The sequence below is a fragment of the Diadema setosum genome, chromosome 11 (genome assembly GCF_964275005.1).
Source record: "Diadema setosum chromosome 11, eeDiaSeto1, whole genome shotgun sequence".
In the NCBI taxonomy this organism is placed as follows: domain Eukaryota; kingdom Metazoa; phylum Echinodermata; class Echinoidea; order Diadematoida; family Diadematidae; genus Diadema; species Diadema setosum.
Window position 1 is genome coordinate 37,205,917 of NC_092695.1, and position 22,246 is coordinate 37,228,162.

The 22,246-nt window shown below is 38.5% G+C and overlaps 1 protein-coding gene across 1 annotated transcript in view; it reads left to right on the plus strand.

Moving 5' to 3' along the window:
* The window catches only part of LOC140235472 (relaxin receptor 1-like), a 156,093-nt gene that overhangs the window by 40,432 nt on the left and 93,415 nt on the right, over nt 1-22,246 (plus strand). The window lies entirely within an intron of this gene.

The following is a 22,246-nucleotide window of genomic DNA, read 5'->3' on the forward strand; positions in this document are numbered from 1 at the left end:
TGCCGACATATTTACGCATTAAACATGTATACAAGAAACAATTCCACAAGTACCGCTACAGTTTAATCAAGGGAATAGAATACGTATAAAAGGTATCAATATGGGATCTGACGAATCATTAGTGTTACTTCTTGTGGCAGCAAACTTAGATATCTTTATTGTGCGTGTGTGTGTGTGTGTTTTCTGATACGTATCTCTGTCACGTATTCGTGATGAATATAACATGACGGAGCCGAGCGAAGCCACAAGGAGGGAGGTCTATACGGCCCAGAAACAATAGTACTGTACTCCGCGTAGAATCCACTCATGGATAATGCTATAAATCTGTCTGAAGAGCGGCGGGATTTACTTCAGGTGTGGTCATGGATATCGCAACATGGTCACTCCTACTCAAAGTGATTTAGTTAGTTCCCTAATAATTCTATTTTGAATTGTTTATTTTTTCTTTTGTTGTTGTTGTTGTTGTTGGTTTTGTTTTTGTTTTTGTTTTTGTATTTGTTTGTTTGCTGTTGTTGTTATTTTTTTTTTGGGGGGGGGGGGTTGGGGGCTATTTACACCTTAGTCATGCGGAAGCCAATGAATGTACTACCAGTGATAACTTCCTACATTATGAAGATATCATCATATTATTCTTTATGGTAACATTAAACGTTTTTGCAGATTTTTGCAGATTCATTTTTCGAAAAGTTCAAATCATTTTATCAAGCCTTAGATACTTTACCATTTCACCCCATTTTGGTTTTGTTACTGTTGTTTTTTTTTTTATTATAGAAACTTTTGTAAACAAGAATGTAGCTCCCATCTTTGGTTCGGGTAGGTCTTGTGTTGCTAAGAGTCGACAGAGCGTACCTCGATGGATTTTGCATACACCTACTATAAAAATCTTTGTCTCATCTTTTCCTCCCTGTCCACTAAAGCCACATAAAAGTGAACTCGCCGTGGCGAAAGATTTTATGCGTTTTTCAGCCTTTCGATGATGCGCACTGCACTTTTTGCATAATTGATGAACAAGAGCGCATAATCTTTTCTTTACTCTCATTTGCATTTTTGCCGTAGGAAAGAAGAAAGTGTGCTCCTACTCAGGAAAACTTTGAAATTAACTCCTGTTGCACCGACAAATGCAGTGAGACGTTTTAGGAAGGCCGTTTTTTGGGGGAGGAAAGCTTCAGTATCGAACCAGGGGAAGCAAGTTTCGAGAGCGTATCGAATTTGTTGCTATGAAATGTAAACGTATTTATTCATGGGCATATCTAACCCATCGATTGGCCTGTGGGTGAGGACGTAAGGTCAATTAACTCCATGTGTATAAAGGAGAGTGATCATAGAAAGCCACGTGTCAAATTTCTTTCTGGTGATCTTGTACTGTTGATCTTCGTTATGTTCCGAATCTTTCTGCAGTCTTTGTAAGCTGCATGTGATAAAGCTGAATAATGTTTTGAGTTCCCTAAATTTCACAACAATAACTGCATAATTATTTGTCCTTGCTCAGTACCTTCAACTGTTTTATCAGAATTATAGACCTGTAAGTCGTACAAGTTTCCCCAATACATGTGAATCCCTAGAAAGGATTCCGCAAAATAGGGCAACGCAAAGAAAGTTGATGGGTAGGGGAGGAGGGGGAGGGCGGGATGCATAATTTTCGAGATCAATTATTGGTTAATCTATATTTTCCAGGCAAGGGATTCTCAGACGTAATAAAGCACACCAACACCGCTCTTGAAGCGTGCTGTGAAAGGTTTCCGTTTTCCCCCGCATAGGAAACCTCAAATGTAAATCCAAACGGGGATTGGAACTAATGCATCCTTCTTGTCGAATCACGTTGAGTTGAAAAAACAAAGAGTTCAATTACCAACAAGTTGTTCCAGCTGTGGAAAAGTTGCCCCAAATTCAAACCTGACTATCTGAAGATCCTCGCTCGAAGATAGTGGGTCAAAGTATCCATCGAGAATTCGAGGGAGTCACATGAATAATTATTTTAGGGGGAAAACCTAGATTAGACAATCTTGTCTCCTCGAGGCATTTCCTGTATCGTGCATGAGCGTGTGGCATGTGATGAAAAGAAAACATGTATTTTTCAAGACCAATAGGAAACAGAGCGGACGAACGAGGGAGGGTCGTGAAAGGGAAACTATCATGACAATCTCTGTAGACACAGACAGGAAGTGTCAACATTCATTATGATACGTTTCGCTTTTTAGCCTCCCGAGAATAATGTTCAATATTCAATACATCGCCAAATTATGTTCTTGAAATGAAGCTGCGCGGATTCAAACTATTGGTGTCACGTATACCTCACCAAAGATCGATATGTTCTGTGTATGTGGACGTTGTTCGCAAACATAATTTGTCACTGAAGAGGGACTGCGTCAGTGGATTCTTCAGCAGCAAACACCATAGTTGCTATGGAAACAATTATATTTATGATGTAAACCGAATGCAGGTAAGAAAGAGATTCCCGAAAGAAGGTCTAACAAATCCCTAACAAACGTTAACGTTGTATGCAGACATCACGGCAGTAGCTAGCGTGAATCTCTTGCGAGGTGCTTTGGCGTTGGGTTTTGATCACAGAGTAGAACAGCTTTAAACTGTATGCCGACATCAAAAAAAAGAACAGTTAGAAAAAAAAACACCTCTTTTCTTCGGATTTATTTCTACTGCTTTTGTTTGACTTTTGTGTATCATTTGGCAACTCGTGTGTTTTCTAAGAGACCAAAATATCCCAAGAGCTTTGCAAGATACTCTCCTCACAAGAGGGATTCAACCTTAATGCACAATTTCAATCGGGTCATGCATCCTTCTTGTCGTCAATTTTTATTCAGCTCTACATCCCCACCCCCCCCCCCATTTAGCCGACTTTTTTTTTTCTTATAGGCCTATATTAGGAAGCTTCGTTATACAGCCATAACTGGCAATGCACAACGTTTACGTACGACTTTTATGCACAGCGTACTCTTAACATGCTTAATGTTAGACCCAAAAGCCGACAACCCTCAGACCCTGGGCCGGCGATGGCATGAACATATTCATCAATGAAACGAGTTTCATTTTGAGATAATTAGTAACAGTTCTATACACAATAACGATAAAATAAACAACAACAACGACAACAATAACAACAACAACAACAACAACAACAACAACAACAACAACAACAACAACAACAACAACAGCAACAACCGGAAAATAACAGCTGATGTTTTGTTTGCTTCCCTAGGGCATATTGAAGGTGGATATCACAATAATGTTTTCATCTCATGTTTTTACATTACCGTAAGAGAAGTTTGCAGTTTTAAGCGTCAGCTACTAGTAATCTTGAAACTGCAATGTCTACAACATTGCCCCTTCCCTTTTCCCTTGTCCACGAAAGGTCGCTTTCATGAAGGAAAATAAGATATTTTCCAAGATCAGAACATCAAATATGAAGAGAAGAAATAAGAAGATGAAGAAAGAGAGAGAGAGAAAAAAAAAGAAAGAGGGAGAGGGAGAGAGAGAGAGAGAGCGGGTGTGCGTGTGGGGGGGGGATAACCTCGCTTAGCGTTACATTTTGACGGATATCATGCTACTCACAGGGAGTTACGAGTATGAAGTATCAAGTCCTCGGGCATTCTTTCCCCGCCTTTTGCGTCTCCGGACGCGGGGTACAGAAAGACTAACGGACAGACTGACAGACAGATAGGGGGGGGGGGGGGGGAGGGAGGGAGTGGGTGGGAGAGAGAGAAGAAAATAGCTAATGATCCAAAATTCCCCCAAGGGTGACAAGAAGTGTAAGGATAAGAATGAGGTGCCAGATCTTAAGATCACGTCCCGGTAAATTGCAGAGAACGCCCGCGACAATCCCGTGTCAATATTTTGCGATTACGCGAAGACAGCTCTGCTGGGGTTCGGGATTGAAGCAGATCACTTTTGCCGCTGTTGCTGCTGTAATTATTTGTTTCTTTCCAGGGCGAAAGTTTCTTGGCAGTATACTAAAGGCGATTACCAAAAAAACGCATTTCTGTATGTGGTCCGTGTCGTCAAAAGAAAGGGGAAAAAAATGATGTTAGTTGAAGATTACCGTACCAGAATGTTTGCAATAGTGATAATATACCTCATAGATTGTTCATTTGTTTGTTTGTTTGTTTGTTTGTTTGATTTAGGCAAGAATACTGTTTAAAGACTGTAAGTCTTTTCTCACGTGAGGATAGTCCCCCAGAATAAATTTCCCTTTTCCTCCTCATGCTTAATCGCCAGAAATAAGTGCGAAAATTCCAATTAACAAAGAAAATTAGTTATAGGATGTGATATCTATACTGGAAGAAATGAGATGTTCTCGATTTCTCATGAACTTAAAGATGTATTTGAAAATAGCAGACTTACAAATTTTAACTTGCCTCTGTGATTACATCATTGAGACATCCCCCAACAAGAATGTCTGGGCCGTCTCGGCTGTCTTTGTTGATATCTTTTCGCATGATATCGATCAAACATCGATTCTGTATCTCGTGTCGTCGCACAAGTATCTGGCTTTACTCGCGCGCGGTACTGCAATGATGACTCTACGTGTCGGGCTATACAGTCTCTGGTTTTGCTTAGTTTTCTTTTTTGTCCTAACAAAAACGATAGTTATTAGTAGATATACATATTTCTTTATGTGTTCCCGAGGAAATGTTTGTCCCGTTTTGTGACAGCTTGATAATCCCGAGGCATGTGCAATTTTCTCTCGGTCAGTCACGTGATTATATTAGGTGTGCGTGAAATAGATGTGACCTATTAAAACAATCCCTTCCCCCAAAGGCTAAAGTCTCTTGTGTTCCCGTGATTATTCATATGCCTTACTTTCATAATGGATGACAATCTCTGATTGACACATTGCGGAGGCTGGAAAACTTTTAAGGTGTCGAGAGAATCAAAAAAAAAAAAAAAAAAACCGACAACTACAAAAACAAACAGTAAGCACCTACTTGTGAAATATTGCAGTTTGCAACAATTGCAAACATCGTTAATAATAACAATAATAATACAATACATTTATAAGGCGCTTAATACGGCTGTTTCTAAGCGCACAGTTTACCGGAAAAATTAATATTGAGTCCAAAAAAATACAAAAATACAAATACAAAAATACAAAAATAGATACAGTGTATAAATGCGATAAGTACTGAAAATCAAAATCAGTGTGCACCTCCATCGACCGACCCACAACTGAACCATTCCAAAGGACTACCTAATAAAAGGTAAGTTTTCAGGAGAGTCTTAAACTGATGAAGTAGCTAGATGTATGTCGGCAGGTAGAGAATTCCAGAGAGAAGGGGCAATTATAGAAAAAGCACGATCACCATATTTTGTGGAAGTACGAGGTCCAGGAGTCAATTGCATTGAAGACGATGAACGGAGGGATCTTGAGGAAGTAGTGGAACGTAAAGAAACAAGATCTGTGAGATACTTGGGGGCTTGCCCATTCAAAATTTTGTACGTACTGTAAGCAGAAGAACTTTAAAAGATATGCGGTGATGTATGGGAAGCCAGTGGAGAGAACGGAGGATTGGAGTTATGGGCTCGGATTTCCTGGAGAGGGAGACAAGTGTTGCGGCAGAATTTTGTATCCGTTGAAGTGGGAGTAAATGTGTCTGAGGGAGGTTAGAAAATATGGAATTACAATAATCTAGATAACAAGAAACAAATGCATGGATTAATTTGGCAGTTGTAGGTCGGTCAAGTAGTTTCCTTATCTTCCCAATTTTGAACAATCCAAAAGATGCTGCCTTGCAAATATGCTTAATGTGGTGTTGAAGGGTAAGATTTTTGTCAATGATCAAACCAAGATCACGTTTACGAAATGGTCCAAATAACAGGTACTGGTAAACTGTGGCACATTTTTTCTTTCTCCAATCGTTAATGATTTACATTCCCAAATACTGCCCAATACATTTCCGATGCAATCTTTCAATTGCAATGCTGTTATATTATTCACTATGCCTCCTGATGGGGGCATATGCACTATATCGCATTGCATTCCTTGTGTTGTAATGCAATGCATTGCATTTGACTAGACTGTTTTGTATGGTATTGCATCGAATAAGTAATTGTACAGATTTAAAAGAATTTGGAGTTCTGGCTAATACATTCATATATCTGTCATTGCTCACTTACGCTTGCGTGAGCGAATCAGGCTCTATCAATATCAACAGGAAAAGTTTCAGACGCAAGTAAATGAAATGGAATGAAATGAAATATCTTGATGTATTGTGTCGTATGGTATGATTATGGTATGGTATGGTATGGTATGGTATGGTATGGTATGGTATGGTATGGTACGGTATCTGATCTGTCCTATCCTGAAAGGTCGTAGTGTTTCGTAATGGAGTAATCACATTGTATCGTATTGTACCATTGGTAGTTAGCTTCACAAAGACAACTTCAGATGCCCCCAGCAGGTTCTTGCATATTGAATTCATGAGAACACCACCGTGTGCTCCGCCCAGCGTATGTTGTCACTTTGGTTTAAAGACGCGTTGTGTCTGTTGTAAAATGTCATTACCTTGACCACGATCAAACGCCGAAATTACTCTGCTGTTTAATAGGGCCATATACTACACACTTTTTTATGCGTTCCATCTAACATAGACCATGAAATAGAAATAAATGTTTAGTTCTTACTGATAACAATTCTTTTACCACTTGGTTCAGAAATAATGCTTTGTATATGATAATGTTTAGTATTTTTATATCTTATTCAATGCTTCATGAAAACTATATAAACAAACAGAGAAAATACACAATACAAAATAGAAATACATTCGTTTCGTTTCGTTTTGTTTTGTTTTTTTATCTCATCTCCAGCACACATGATTACAGCATTTGAATACACATACAAATGATACAACAATACAATAAAAAACAAACTATGAATAGTGATAATTTGCAAATTTCAAGACAAGTACAGAAAAAAAAAATGCTAAAAAGCAGAGCTTGTAGTCTGCAGTCCCCTCATGTAAAAACTCTCTAGTTACAAAACAAATAAAACGATAAACGGATAAAACAATTCAGATTTCATGTCGTGAAGTATGCATGAAAGCTACTGACATGTCTGAGAAATGAATAAGTCTTGGATAACAGTAAACGAAATATTTTCTTAGTGTTTTGCAAATGCTGCCAACCAAGTAAACCTATTCTGATCACGGCGATTTCCACTCCCATGTCCATTCATAAGTGAGCAGGCCTATACGATTTGTATTTCTGTGTGATGGTCACACACACACACACACACACACACAAGATGTATATCAAATCAGTGGCGGATGCAGGCGGAGACGCAAAGGGCGCCCCCCCCCCCCCAATTTATTAGTTTTCTCGAATAATAAGATAAAACAGGGGTGTGCGCCCCCTTTAATTTTGTAAAGGTCCCCCCCACTTTACGGAATTCCTGGATCCACCCCTGCCAATACACTCTATCAATTAAGGATATATAGTTGTATAACGCATTATATTTTTGTACTTTGTCACTTATTTCTGATTGTGATCTCAGAAAGAGCAGTTGTAATAATGTTGGTCTCAAGAGATAGGTTAATCGGACCATTTCTTTTCTTGCCTTTTCTATCTTGAATGTTTGCATATTTCTGTTAAATGAGTGACGTAAATGAATGACCTTGGTTGAACCAACATTCTCTAACACTTCAAATAAAACTCATTTATATACACAAGACGTTAACGTGAAACTTCCCTTGAAAACAAAAAGAACAAATTAACTATTGATAAACTATAATATAGTGCTATGATTCGTATACGTGCCTTGCAGTGCATGTGTTAACCTTATAGAAGAAAACAGGACGATCTTCGAGAACAACAACAACAAAGAATGAGGCACGTTTTCCTCTTTTGAAGAACTCGAAGCTGTTTAGAATTCTATTCATATATGCTCGTGTTTGAATTCCTTGTGGAGTTGTATTAATCATATTGGCCAACCAGGAAAATGTGTAAACGTGATGTTGCGCTGTTATACATTGCATGATATAATAATAATCAAAAAGATTGTGAAGTGACTACAGAAACGTTTTCTTCTAACAGTTTGCTTCTTTATTCATTTATAGCGATCTCAGGAAAGAGTTGGAATGATGATTTACACTGGAAGTGTGGAAGGTGATCATCCCATCACCAACCGTTCATACGTTATAATCAAAAGACCGCACATTGATCTTAAAGGTAGATAAATCAGTGACGTATTATCAGTTCATCTTCGTAGTTCGTTTCAGCAGCTTATTATCTCAATGGCACTCAGGTGTGCATCTTTCGCCTCATTTTCTCTCTCATATCTAACCTCTTCCTTTTCGCGAGTTAACCGCTCTTTTTTTTAATGCAAAGTTGGTAGAATGTTGTGATTTTCAAGTGTTCCCCCGAAGAGGGAAGAAAGAGATTGTGATCACATCCACTGCATTCCCACTTTTTCCCTCCCCATAGCTCACCGCAGAACTTTCGCCAACCATACATAATATAGACATTATCTTCTATATCTCAGAATAGATATGGAAGATATCAGAATAGATATAGAAGTACTGAACGGAATAGAAGTGCGTGTGATCGGCGGAACTCATGAACGTAATATAAACATCGCTGACACATACACTGTAATTGTTGATACATTCTGTTTCGATTCTTATGTTGTCTACTTCTCCGTTCTTTTTTTTGTGTCGTGCAACATGGCGTACAAGTTTTTTGTTATCGTACTAGTTATGAATGATTGATAACATCAAAAATGTCAAAGCACCATTTCTATGATACAACTCAAGCCAAGTCAATTTAATTCAATTCTATTCGTGTTTATTTCATTCAAATAGATAAAAAAATTATCATTATTATTATTCATTCGGCAATTCAACATACAATACAAAGGGACATAGAATACAAACAGAAAATTGTATTACATGATTATAAGAATTGTGGTGATTCCAGGTGCATGCCGCTGGTTGCCAGGGGAGGAAAAGGTATTCAGACAAAGGTACAGATACATACATTCAAATTGACAATCCGAAATAATGTTAAAGGGTGTCGAGACAGCAGGAAAAACAAAGTTTTATGTGCAGCTACCACCACAACAAAAGTGAAATTAAGTCGAAGAAATACATATAAAATTAAAACCAAACTAACCAAATACACACATTAAGAGAAATACAATAGACACATTAAAACATACGAACACACACACACACACACACACACACTCACACACACACGCACACACACACACACACACACACATACACACATGCACACAAAGTAATACCAGATTGAATAGATTACATTTCTTTTATTTTCAATAATAATGATTAAAATCTTCGTTTAAAGATATTTAAAGATTGACTCATTTTAATTGCCTGAGGCAAGTTATTCCAAATTTTGGCACTCTATAATTATAAAACAGAATATAGACCAACATTCGTTTTATTAAGAGGTAAATGCAGTCATAGAAAGGAGTCATAGTTGGAGAAAGACGCCCGTCTTCTGCCGTTTTGTTCATAAAGTTTTGAACAAGTTCAAGTGATGCTGCAAGTTTTAGGAGTGTGGTCCACTTGCCGTCCGATTTTTGCCGCCTGTGTCATTTTGTATTCAGGAGGCACACTAACGACGCAACGTGCTTTCCCGTGCGGCGTTACTGAAAAACAAAAATCCTGACGGCCTATGGTAATCAACCATACGACTATCGTTTACTTACCATGCTTACACTCACACATACGTGTTTTGCGTTTTTCCCCTTAGCACCTATTTTCCAAATCTATTTGTGAGGCACAACGTGTACTGGCATTTCAATCGAGTATATTGTTATATTTTAGGGTTTTAAAGTTGCGGCGGCTGACTGTAAGAACAAGAGCCGGATGATTAATTTTAGAGGGATGTATTTTTTTTTTCGGTCAGTCTTACGAAAGAGCAAATCCCTCATTACGGATGACTCTCAGAGTTTGGTTTTTTCTTCCTTTCTTTTAACTGATAACGCGTTAACTTGATAAGAAAGTAATGATTATTTGAATATATCATAATGTGTCTGTTCGCGGAAACGAACAATATATAGCTTGACTCAAATTTAATGGGAGACACATTATTAATGATTGTCTCATGATATTTTAGTATCTATCTTTTTTTGATGCAGATATTCACAGTTACCTTGTATTATAACAGTTCATTTTATTTAGCGTGAGGAAAACTGCTAATTAATTCACTGGTGATAGTATCACTGCCCGGAAAGCAGTAGATGACAGGTTCGTTCGATTCCCGCTGGTTCCCCTTTTCGACATGTTTGTTAAAAATGAGGGAAGTTATAGAGGGAGACGAAATTGACTCATACCCGATACCATCTTCACCCCACTCTGCTTGATAATCTCTTGTTTTTTAAACAAAAACTGTTGAGTGAACTATGCAACACTATTTGTGCTGACGATTCGCTCATTTTCCCCATTGACAGCGTGAATGTCAAATGCCGTCGAAGTATGACGCCGTCAGCAAATCCAGGGGAACTTGAAGGCAATCGACGTTCGCGGCTATGGGATAACAGGGAGCTTTAGATTTGCGGCGCGGACGTTTGAGACGACGAGTGCGCTGGACATTTTCCTCTCTCCCTGCGTCGTGCTGGAAAGTAGCTTTAGATTACGCCGAGATGCAACCTATAAAAATAAAATGGGGGCCCCCATAATCGGTGCGTGAAGTAGCTCTCTACGTCGTGAATTGAGGGGACGTAAAAATGTTACAGAGAGCGTAGTGAAAACTCAGACGACGCGAGCTATAATTTATAGATCGACTTTAATACGCGATTCTGCGCATGCTCACAACAGGTTTTTTCCCCTCTGAACGTCCCCGTCGTGAAAATCTAAAGCTCCCGAGCGAGCGATGACGCAGACGTAGAGACGACCATCATAGACATTAAAAAAAAATGTAAATGCGACATCGCTTTCAGTGTAAAAAAAAAAAAAAATGCCATATCAATTTCTGTTTCTCTGAACACAGAGAAATCTGGGATTTGATGCGGAGGCTTTGCTGACCATTTGCCACTCTACCTAAATCCTTTGGCATAACTCCCAAAAAGCGTGAAGTACGTGTTTGTTAGGAACTGTCAAATCTCCGGTTGGATAATCTTTCATTGGAACAAAATGACTTCGGGTGCTGTTGGGATAAATTTAAAGAGACTCTGTCCATTATTACAGATAAACATGCCACCTGTATATCTCTGTTTAATAGCAAGAAGCTAAGAGGCTCCTCTTGGCTCACGAGCGAATACTTTGATATTGCCAGAGACCATGATTACCTTAGAAACGGCTCAACATTCCGAATAAACCCCGAAAGAGAATAGTCAAATAGATGACAAAGCTTCTAGAGTGATGGGTGAAGTATAAATATCTCAGGAATCAGCCAAACAATTTGAATAAGAATCTTTGAAAGAAATGTTTTCACTGTAAACTGCAGCAGTGTGTGAAAATGATATGCAGAAATTATGGAAAATATATATTGAAAGACTTACATGCCTATTACTGAAAACTGGTAGAGTTGAGTATCTAGAAAGGTCCTGCTCTTGTTTTTCAATTCTTTAGATATGTTACTTTAAGTGAAAACACGTTCAAATTCTCGAAAGTTGGAACGGATAGTTTAATACTATAATCATGATAATGAAATAAAATAATTGGAGATAATGATCCAAGTACGACCGCTTGTCTAGATAACCAGTCCTGTACAATCCTATAGACAGCTACTGTCATTGCCGAACCAGCTGCTCAGCAAATTCCTTAATTCTGGGCGTTTCCTAAGTGACTTCAAAATAGCCAAGATTGTCACATTTTCGAAGGAAAGGGATTCAAATTATTTAAGTAACTTCAGACCTATCTTTCTGTCCTTCTGTGTGTCTAAGATATTTGAAAAGACGGACGACGCCCAACTTTACAAGCACCTACAAGAATTCACTATTACAAAATGCAAATGGGGATTTTGCCCCCGAAATTCAGCTCTAACACGCCTAATTGAAATCCTTGCACTCCTATTTCTTTTTCTTATTGTTCTCAAATGACGTGTGTAATTTGAAATTAAACTACCAAACTCCGATTACTCTTTTCGCTAACAAACCAGCAGTGAAGGGAGTAATAGTGTCCAGCATAATCAAAGCATATTGCAGAAAGATAATGACCTAATGTGTGAACAGTTTAGAATACAGTGGAACGGCAGAAAAGAAAAAGGCAGATGTTTTTGTTACTGAACGCAAAAAAAATCACCCGGCACCTTGAATTATTCATGACCATAATAACGTTACAACGAAATACTTTAAGGGTTACTGTATAAGAGTTTTAAGTAGTCATTACAAGTTTCAAACAAAATTAAAAAGATCTTTCGACTAACAGACTGCTTTGTGTCATGATCATTGAAGAATTTAGTCTTTTTTTTTGACAGAAAAAAAATCCTTGCTCAGATTATTTCTTTCTTTACTCTGCCACACACTGATTATTGTCCTGTAGTTATGGGGAAAGAGTAAGAAGACAGATTCCTTTTGATTGCAAAGAGCCCAGAAAAGGATTGCGCCTTTGAATGTTTCTGTGACATATCATTATGGCACTATTCAAATGCCGTGGATCATCATCACCATCATCATATGCAAGAATGGTTCTCGATAACATAAATACCGACTAGACTATATAGCCCAAGAAATCCTATCAAGCATGTTTGCATAGTAAGTATTGATTAAAAAAAAAATGTTTTCGCTATAAATGCAAATGAATATGACAGATATTGAATGATTTAACCCCATGCCAATTTCATGGTTTTGCCAGCATTGAAAAGCTCCTATATCTATGTCATCCGCCATTCCACAATGAAATAATAATTTAAATTAAAATCAATGTGCATGTATTCTTTTAATTTGTTGCATTGTGGTTACAGTTTTCCAATAGCTTGATAAGACTACGTTGTTCTAAATATAAAATAATGAATAAATTAATAAATAGAGAAATGGATAGACAAATAAAAATGATTGAATACTGCAAATAAGTATACCACGGAACATTATGTGATCATTCCATAATGATGTGTCATTATATTCTCTTCAGTTTTCAATTCAGAGCATATACATAGTTCAACAACATATTAATACAAATTCATCTTCATTATACATTATAATAATAAATTTCATGCTCTCACCAATTTTCACCATTAAGCATCGCCTATCTGATGCAATGATATTTATTTCTCATGATTATACATTGAAGGTGGGAAAGATCTTTCTGCTCAGCTTATAATGGAAAACAAGTATACTTGAAAAGGATACAGTTTATAAGATTCTATACGTTTCTGATTTTATGTCCCGTAGAAACGGAACTTCAACATCTCTGTTCGTTTGTTCCCCACACAGTTGAAGATATGAAAACTTGTTTTTTTCTTAGAATCCATTCGCATTTGTCTCTTCCTTTGTAGACACTAGCATGCTTTGATAAAGCCGATTCTTTACGTTGTTCTTTATTTTTTTGGTATCTCGATTATTTTTTTCTTTACGTCTTGGTATTGTTTCATTGTTCCCATTCAGTTCATTGTGTTTTCCGTCGAAGACGCCAAAATGTCAGCCCATACCATACGCCATAATAACACCGTAATAAACACCGTAATAACACACAGATTTACATAACCGTCTCCGCTCGTGAGAAGTTTACGACCATTGTTGGAAAGTTTATATTACTGTCGTGAAGTTCATTAAAAAGTAACCTTTATAGCAAAATTAAGATTTAAAAAAAGTTTAGATTTGAATTTAAATTTGCTGTAATGTCAATACCGACGGAAGTAAAAACTTACAGTAAAATTATTTTCCGTTCATTATGTTTAATGTATAAATGGCGTTAGCGTAAATCTGATCATTATTCTCCGCATTTACAACAGTGTATATGCCCCCGCAGGATTTAAAAGAAACAAAAAGAAATCATCGATCAGTTTCCTCGAAATTTCGCTATGACTAATCCTGGTTGATATTTGAACATTATCTTTTTAGAGATAACGTTGTAGAGCATTTTCTTTCTTTTTTTTTAAAGATAACGTATATATTCAGATTGGGTCATGAATCATGGCGGGTTTTTCATTTTTAGAAATCCTCATAACTTTTCGATATCTCCAAATCCTATTTCTATATTCAGGGCTGATTGAAACTGCCTTGGCGTATTATGTTAGCCTTCCAGGGCAAAACGTACATTTTGTCAAACACTTTTTTGTTCATTTTCTCTCTCTCTCTTTTTTTAATTTCTTGATTCCTGATTTGTTTATCGGAAGAGCAGCAAGTTTGAACAATGGCTGCTCTGACGGAAACACCTGCCACTCGTGATATAATGAAGTTCCCTTCAAAAATAGCCTATTCAGCGTTTTTATTCAGGTACTTTGGGAAAGGAGAGAGCACCTGCTCGCAAGTCGCATTTTCGTGTATATTGTCGGCGTGCCCAAGGCTGACGCTGCCCGCTCGTCCCAGGTAGTTCATTTTTAGAAGTGATCATGACAAAATCGGGGCGTGGTGTGTTTGTGTGTGTGTGCATGTGCATGTTTTCGTGTGTTTTCTATATGAATTAACATCTCCGCTCAAATGTCGATAGGAAAAGAAAATGAGTTGGGAATCTCACGCGAGGATACTGTGAGGCTCCTCTGCCCAAGCCCACTGCGAGGCCAGTGCGACTCTAGTACTTGTTGCGTTCTCAACATGGGTTGTGGCCTGACAGGACATCCCCAAACAGGTCCTTGCGTGATTGATGAAGTGCTATTACTCGCAGATATGCCACCATGATCCTGACGATTTGTCAGGATTCTGCATGGTTAAACTGTCAATATCAGTGCTCTAAGTTAATGCTCCTTGAACGCGGCTCCAGTATCATCTAACCCAAAGGGTCACTTTGAGCTGTGCAAAAGACTGTGGCTCCCATGTAACTCCCAATGAGATAATTCAATACAACCACTCAGACTTCTGGTCCCATATTAGATCATTCCGGTAGGACCACATTCAAGGTGGTAAAGACAATGTAGGCCTACATCACTATAGACAAACTCCCATACTATTCTCCATATATATATATATTCTCCTATAGAGACAGCCGGTTAGTTCAGAATCTAGTTGAGAAACCTTGTTTATCAGCACATTTTGCGCTTCTACAGTACTTGAAAAACCCGCAGAGCCTACGTGTGGTAAACCGTGCCAAGCGTCTTGCGTTTACGTTATCATGAGATGATCTCTTTATTGATGATCACCCGCTAAAATGCTGCTATTGCCTCAATCATACACAGATCACACTCATACATAAAACAAATATATATATATATATATACATTTATATTTATCTATCTATTGATTTTCCGAAATTCCGACATTGTTATGTTAAGTAGTCCAAGGCGGACAAGGCAAATTAAATGAAAGAAAGATATTATTCAGAGGGGTGAAGAAAACAATGTCGGAATTTCGGAGCTTGGGTATTTGTTACACGTTCATCGTGTCACAGCCGGCAACCAAGGGACAGCCTGGTGGTAGTGTCGCTGCCCGGAAAGCAGTAGATGACAGGTTCGAGTCCCACTGGTTGCTTTGTTTGTTAATTTACAGATCAGCAGTTGCGATCTTAACAAATTTGATTTGTAGAGGGAGACAAAGTGAAGAAGCTTGCATCTGATCCTCATTTCTCTTTGACCACTGAAGCAAATTGAGTGGGGTTTTCTGTAAGATGTGGGCAATGAGTTATAGTTTCATACCCTGAAATTATGTTTGGATTGATTCACTATTTTTAAAGTTATTGCTGCGGAAGGTACCATTGTATTTTTTTTGGGGGGGGGGGCGGGACATACGGGTTAAAATACACATAATAATATATAAGGGACTGCAAGTATACGGTACGCATTATGAAACCTGACACCAAAGAACCTGACGATCATCAGTAGCAAAACTCTTTATTCACTGCTCGTCCCCTTACATCGAGAGGACAATTATAAAGTAACCAGTGCAGAATAAAAGCTTAACAGACAAACTGGCACACACAGTGCCCCTTGATTAAAATGTCACGCAGCGCATTATCCTGATTGATCCGTCACGCCCACTGAGCTGGAACCGCAAGGAAGGGAAAACAAAGTGGCCCCATGTTTTTTTAGTCATCTCTCCCCAACTCGTATCCTGAGGAGTTACAGGAGCTAGAACCACTCCTAATGAAATCTGCATATTTCTGCATCAGAATGATGGCGGATAAACGCATTGTAAGCGAGTTTCACCAATATCAAAGCTACATAATAGAAAGCCTACTAACATTATCTTCTTGTAAGTTGTGGTATAGACACAAAACTTTGATGTTAAAAGCATGATATTCCATGAACTGAAGAAAATGGTCCATAAATCAGCTTTTCACTTTTTTTAACGATATGAAGGTGACCAAATGCTTCATTTGTAATTTACAGTCACGAATGTATAGAATAGGCACTAATTGGTAACTGAAAAGTGATCGCGCGTAGATAATGCTCATGGAATATTCAGTGAGTGCTGTAACTATGGGATCAGGAAGGCAATATTGTTGTAGTGATTTAGTGGGTAGGCCTTACTTAAAGGTATTATCGTCTCTTATGGTTGTTTTCATTTTGTCTGATGACACACAAACACACACACACACATACACACACACACACACACACACACACACACACACACACACACACACACACGCACACGTACACACACACGCACACACACACACACACGCACACGTACACACACTCGTGCACACTGGTAGGGAGGGTACTTGCCTTTGCATCAACAGTCACTATCATAAGCGAAAGTGGGAACATTTAATTTGCCTATATTACAGTATGAATGCAGTCTTGCCAGCGTGGACCCGCGATTCACACAAACAGAGATTACTGCAGTAAATTCCTGCGGCAGGCGTCTATAGAGTATCAGAATTACTGAATCAAGGCTGAGTCAATTCCCGTTAATTAGGTTTGATCGTACAAAAATTGTTGGGCTTATTTTCCCCCATCATAGAGTTATGTTGACATATCACGATAAAATGCGAATTCATTTCACTGCCTTGGTCTCTGCTGTCGTTAATTTAGGTCAGGTATATTTTTCGTTGCTAATGTTTTGAATTTGTAAAGCTAGCAAAGCTGGTTTTAATTATAAATCACGTTATCACGCTCATGGGAGTTACAAGTGGCCACTAAAGTAGGTAATTAAGCCAGTTTGCATCAACACGAGAAATTACAAGAATCTATGTCAGTATTCTTTTTCAAAGGAAGAAAACAATGGTTAGTGCTGTGATTCTTCTTGCTACCTGTTTATTTGTTTATTTCTAAGATTGGTAATACTGTCATGACTGTTATTGATATTAACATTGCTTTTATCTCACCATTATTATCTTCATATAAATTGTCGTTCGCATCATCATCTCATTCGTTATCTTTTATAACGATTATTTCATTTCTCTGGAACAACGACTGAACAGAGGAGGTAACCCTCATCACAGTTTACTTGTCACTTGTAGAGCAATGTAGTCGTTCTGTCGTCTGCTTTTCCCGCTAGCAGCATTTATCACGTGACCGAGGGTGAAGGTCAAACATAAAATGTTAGTAATAGGACGACGTGATTCGTTTTAATACGCACGGCAACGGAAGCTTAATAAAGCCGCGAGCGTTATCAAAATGCGCTGCTACACGATGCACTTTAATGTCAAATTTAGGCATTAGATCAGTCTTTCCATGGACCCCAAATGTTGAAAGTGAGAGTTTTTTTTTTTTTCTCGACGTCGACCGTCCTTGCCGACTTTCACCGGATACTTCATGCCTTTGTCGCACATCCGTACTCGTAAGATTAGGAGACCTGATGGATGACCAAAGAAAAGAAAAGAAAGAAAAAAAAAAATGATCGCAATAGTTGCGCCAGTAGGCCTCACTGCAAGAAATTCCACCCAACTTCAACCGATTGGAAATCGAATACGTGAACGAAATTGTGCAGTGTTGGTACACGTAAATTGGTTTTGATTCACCCCATTCCCTACCTCGTCCCTCAACTTGAATCCGCACTGCACTCGGCACTTATTCTGTTTCAATATCATTCTATCTTAAACTTTCGCTCCAATCTCTTTTCTTCAGTGCAAAGGCCACGTGGGTATTCACCACACCTCCATTCCCTCTCCCCTCCCCCCTCCCCCCGTCACCTCGCTCTCTTTCTGTCCGTAGATGATTAGTGATATAAAAATAATAGCCACAAAGTCTGTAATGCACATTTTTACCTTAGAATAAATTACGGGTTTGGGGTTGTGGCAATCTATCACAATTATATAGATGACCTTATCACATTCTTCTGATATGGAGAAAACATATTTGTGGTGAAAATATTGACGATTAGAATATTGGATAGAGCAGAATATGACAAGGGAACAAACTCGAAGTTTGATTACATAAGCTTAAAACGTGGGAAAAACTCATAAAAATAACATCTTGTTCTTCAACGCGACACATGCATAAACTTGGACAAAATAACATCTTTGCAATTAGGTTTCATTTTTAATGTTATTCACCTGAAACACCAAAATATGATGTTCTTGTCACTCATGACATTGATCAGCTGATGCTTCGATTCTCGACCATGAACGTTTTCTCCCAAATCAAACGTAGTTTTCGTTATTTTGCCTGGAATGATAAAAAAGCCTGTTTGTGTCAATCTTATATCAAAATATCACAGATTGAGTAAAGATTGCTACATCAATGAAGGATAATACACCAGAAATATTATGACAATGGCAATCAGTTGGAATGCTGTTCTTGTACTCTACACACAGAGAGATTTTCTTAAAGCCAAATCAAAAGAACGGTTGTTCAAAAAGCACTGCTATGTGTATAAGGGGCCCGGATGAGGGGAAAGTCTCATGGGGTAATACTTCAGGTGTGTGTTTTTTTCATTGTTGTTCATATGATTTTTTTTTCACATCACTATCGGAACGAGCAAGAGTCATCATAAAGGGGAGTTCAAGCGGGATACAGTGTATAATGTCTGCAGCTTATAATATAGAGCATGTATATAGGCACAGAAAGCAGGTAAAAACTTAGGCGCGGTTTGGCGAAAAAAAAAATGTATTACCCCTTTACCTCCCTATTTCCGTTCGATATTAGCGGTGGCCCGTCTGCCCGCGGGGCTACTAAACTTTAACGTTAAATTTCCAGAAAGGCTCTCTTTTCGTGGCCCAATCGAGTACCTAATATTCAAAATATATTGTCATGTTTTCTTTTTTTCTCCAAAATTTCCGATTTAAAGATTTTACTGGCCCAAACGGTTAAACGGAGAAAAAAAGCTAGTCTCGAGCCCTTTATTTAAAGATTCAAATTGGGCAGCAACAAAAACAAACAACATGACAAAAGTGTTTCCGTCAGTTCTCAGCAGGGATACGTTAATATACGAATAATTTATGAGTTGTTCGTGCATTGGGCACGAATATTGCACGAAGCGCGAGATAAGCCACTGGTCTATTCAACAAGGCGCGTAGCGCCCGGTTGAATAGACCAGTGGCGAATCTCGCGCCGAGTGCGATATTACGTGCCCCAATGCACGAACAAAATCATAAATTATTCGTTTTATACAACACCTTGTCCATAATCACAGTACTAAATCAGTGACCGACAATTCGGGAAGGCCCAAAAATAAATGTAACAATTAGGCCGAGAATTCTTAACCACCCAGTGGATTCAAACACTCGTCATGATTCGACCACACAGTCACAGGAATCGCAAACTCTGCAGGGTCTATAGGCCTACCCATTCTACACTAACGTTAGATCGAGAACGTTCTAATGTTAGGCCTAAGCCGATCTGAGATGTCGGTAGATCTAACGTTAGTAGGTCTAGACTATGTCTATTTCCGACAGTGATTTTGTATAAAAACACAGAAATATAATCAAATTACGGTTTCTCAACTTGAATTGAAGTCTTGAATTTGAGATCACTGTGGTCCACGTAGCAGATCAGAGTCAAAAGTAAAAACACAGCCGTACTAAAGTAAGGCCGCAATACACATGTACATACAACTACTGGCCTGTGAATGAACTCATCAGCGCAGCCGGCCAGCACGTAGTTTGCTGGCGCTTTGCTAGTGAAGTCGAGTGGTCGTGCATTAGTAACCACCCGCGAAGCCGTGCATTAGTACCTACGAGCCGTACATTAGGCCCACGCCAGGGGCCTAATGCATGGCTGTCACTCTCAATGAGTTTGATAGGTATTTTCTATTGAATGTCATGTGACATGTTCTTGGCCAATCACAATTCGACATCTTTCTAAGGTGTTGTATAAATGAGAATATACGTTACTTTCAATAACAAGAACAACAAAAACAAAAACAGCAAGGAACTATTACAAACTTGGGTTCATGGCTTTCTGTGAACATCAACTAATGTATACAACAAAGAGTCATTAATTCCGCTCTGGTAAATTCCAATAATGAGACTGAATGCTTGGTTGCTCGTTCTTTATTGGACATAACCAGAAAGCTAATGGCAACACCTTCTTATCTCAGATTCTCCGTATATATATATAGCTGCCAATACCCTGGAATTCACAACTTGATGATGACTTCCTTCTGTTTCTCACACCCTGGAAGTTTGCTTAATGAGCCGAAGAAAGCACACTAAGGCTTTCTCAGCCGCTGATTTTTTGATACTGCACATTTTTTGTTAGAAAAAAAAAAGCGGATTGACATTTGAATGACGACTCCTACGTCGACTAAAATATCTGTCTAAGTCTTGGGGCAGAGTGCAGGGCAGAATACATAACAGCAAAGCCAAGACGGCATTTAGCAATTTACTATTCCTGGTGTCAGATAGATCGTTGCATATAAAGTGACTTATTTCTTTCTGTTCACACGTCCACGCTTACACTTCCTTTTCTTGTTTGTAATTAACTTCTATATCTGTGCAAAGAGATTATCACATGCATGAAAAACCAAAAACAACCCCAACAAATTAAACGCAGGGGGAATTATAAGGTATAGAGTCAAACAAGAAGAAAAGAAAAACAGTAATCAGGTTCACTTTTCAATCAAACTACTTTCACTCCACTGTCTTTATCCTCATTATTTACATCTACAATGAGTGAACATCAGAATAATAAGAACACATATCAGATTTCTCAAACGTCGGGGGAATTTCTGTGCTAATATAGCGAGACGAATTGTTCTCTTGTACGTTTGTGTGCTGATGTGTTTGCCTGCTACCGGTACTTAAGCAAACTCCAATTTCATTTCATGTCATTATAATTTTCATTTTCGAAGAAAGTTGAAAATAATACATGTCTGCTTCACTGTTATTAATAACAGTGAAAAAGATTATGGTAATGATAAGAAAAATAACAACGATATGAAGAAAACGGTCTTATTTTGCCAGTTGCTGTCCCGTATGCGATGGCAGATTCCCATATTAACACTTGGGGCGAGATGAACATCATGGGTAAAAACATCTTGTTCAAGGACGTACGCACTCGGCAGGACTCGACTCTACCTCCGTTTCAAAGTCAAGATCCTTATCCACTATGCCACGTTCCCCATGCTTGCATACTTGCAATATGATATATTTATTCTGGAGTATATATATATATATATATATATATATATATATATATATATATACTCCAGAATAAATATGCCATATTATATACCATACCATACAATCTTTAAGATACGTGGAAAGAGCCCAACCTATCCCGGAGGAAACATTCGGAGCGTGACTCGTTTATAGCCGTCCTGTCTCAGGAGCTTACAAGGTGCGTGTTAGTGTTGGGTGTGCGTGTGTGTGTGGGGGGGGGGGAGGGTGGGGAGGGGAGGTGTCATTTTCTTGAGCCCAGGAGGTTGTTACCATGTTGCAAGAGTTTTGAGATACATGATGATTATGACATGTCGAGAGGGGGGGGGGGGGGAATGATAAGGTGTTAAAAGCCACATGGCTGAGCCTTATCAACACTCGTCTTCCACTTTTGTCGTATACAAAATACTTACACAAAACAAACGCACAAGGATACAAAACAAACAAACAAACAAGCACGCAGATAAAATAAACATACAATTCATGCACCCGCACACATTCTTCAAACTTTATTATACACTGTTATGCCTTCTCAAACAACATCCAAATGTACACCGGCATTCGTACGAAAACAAAACACACACAAGCCAGAGGAAAGTACCTCAACTGCTCAGATTTCCGCTCTTCTTTCTGGTAAATGTTATTGTAGTGATGTAAATCCATGAGCAGATATACTAAATTTCTACTTT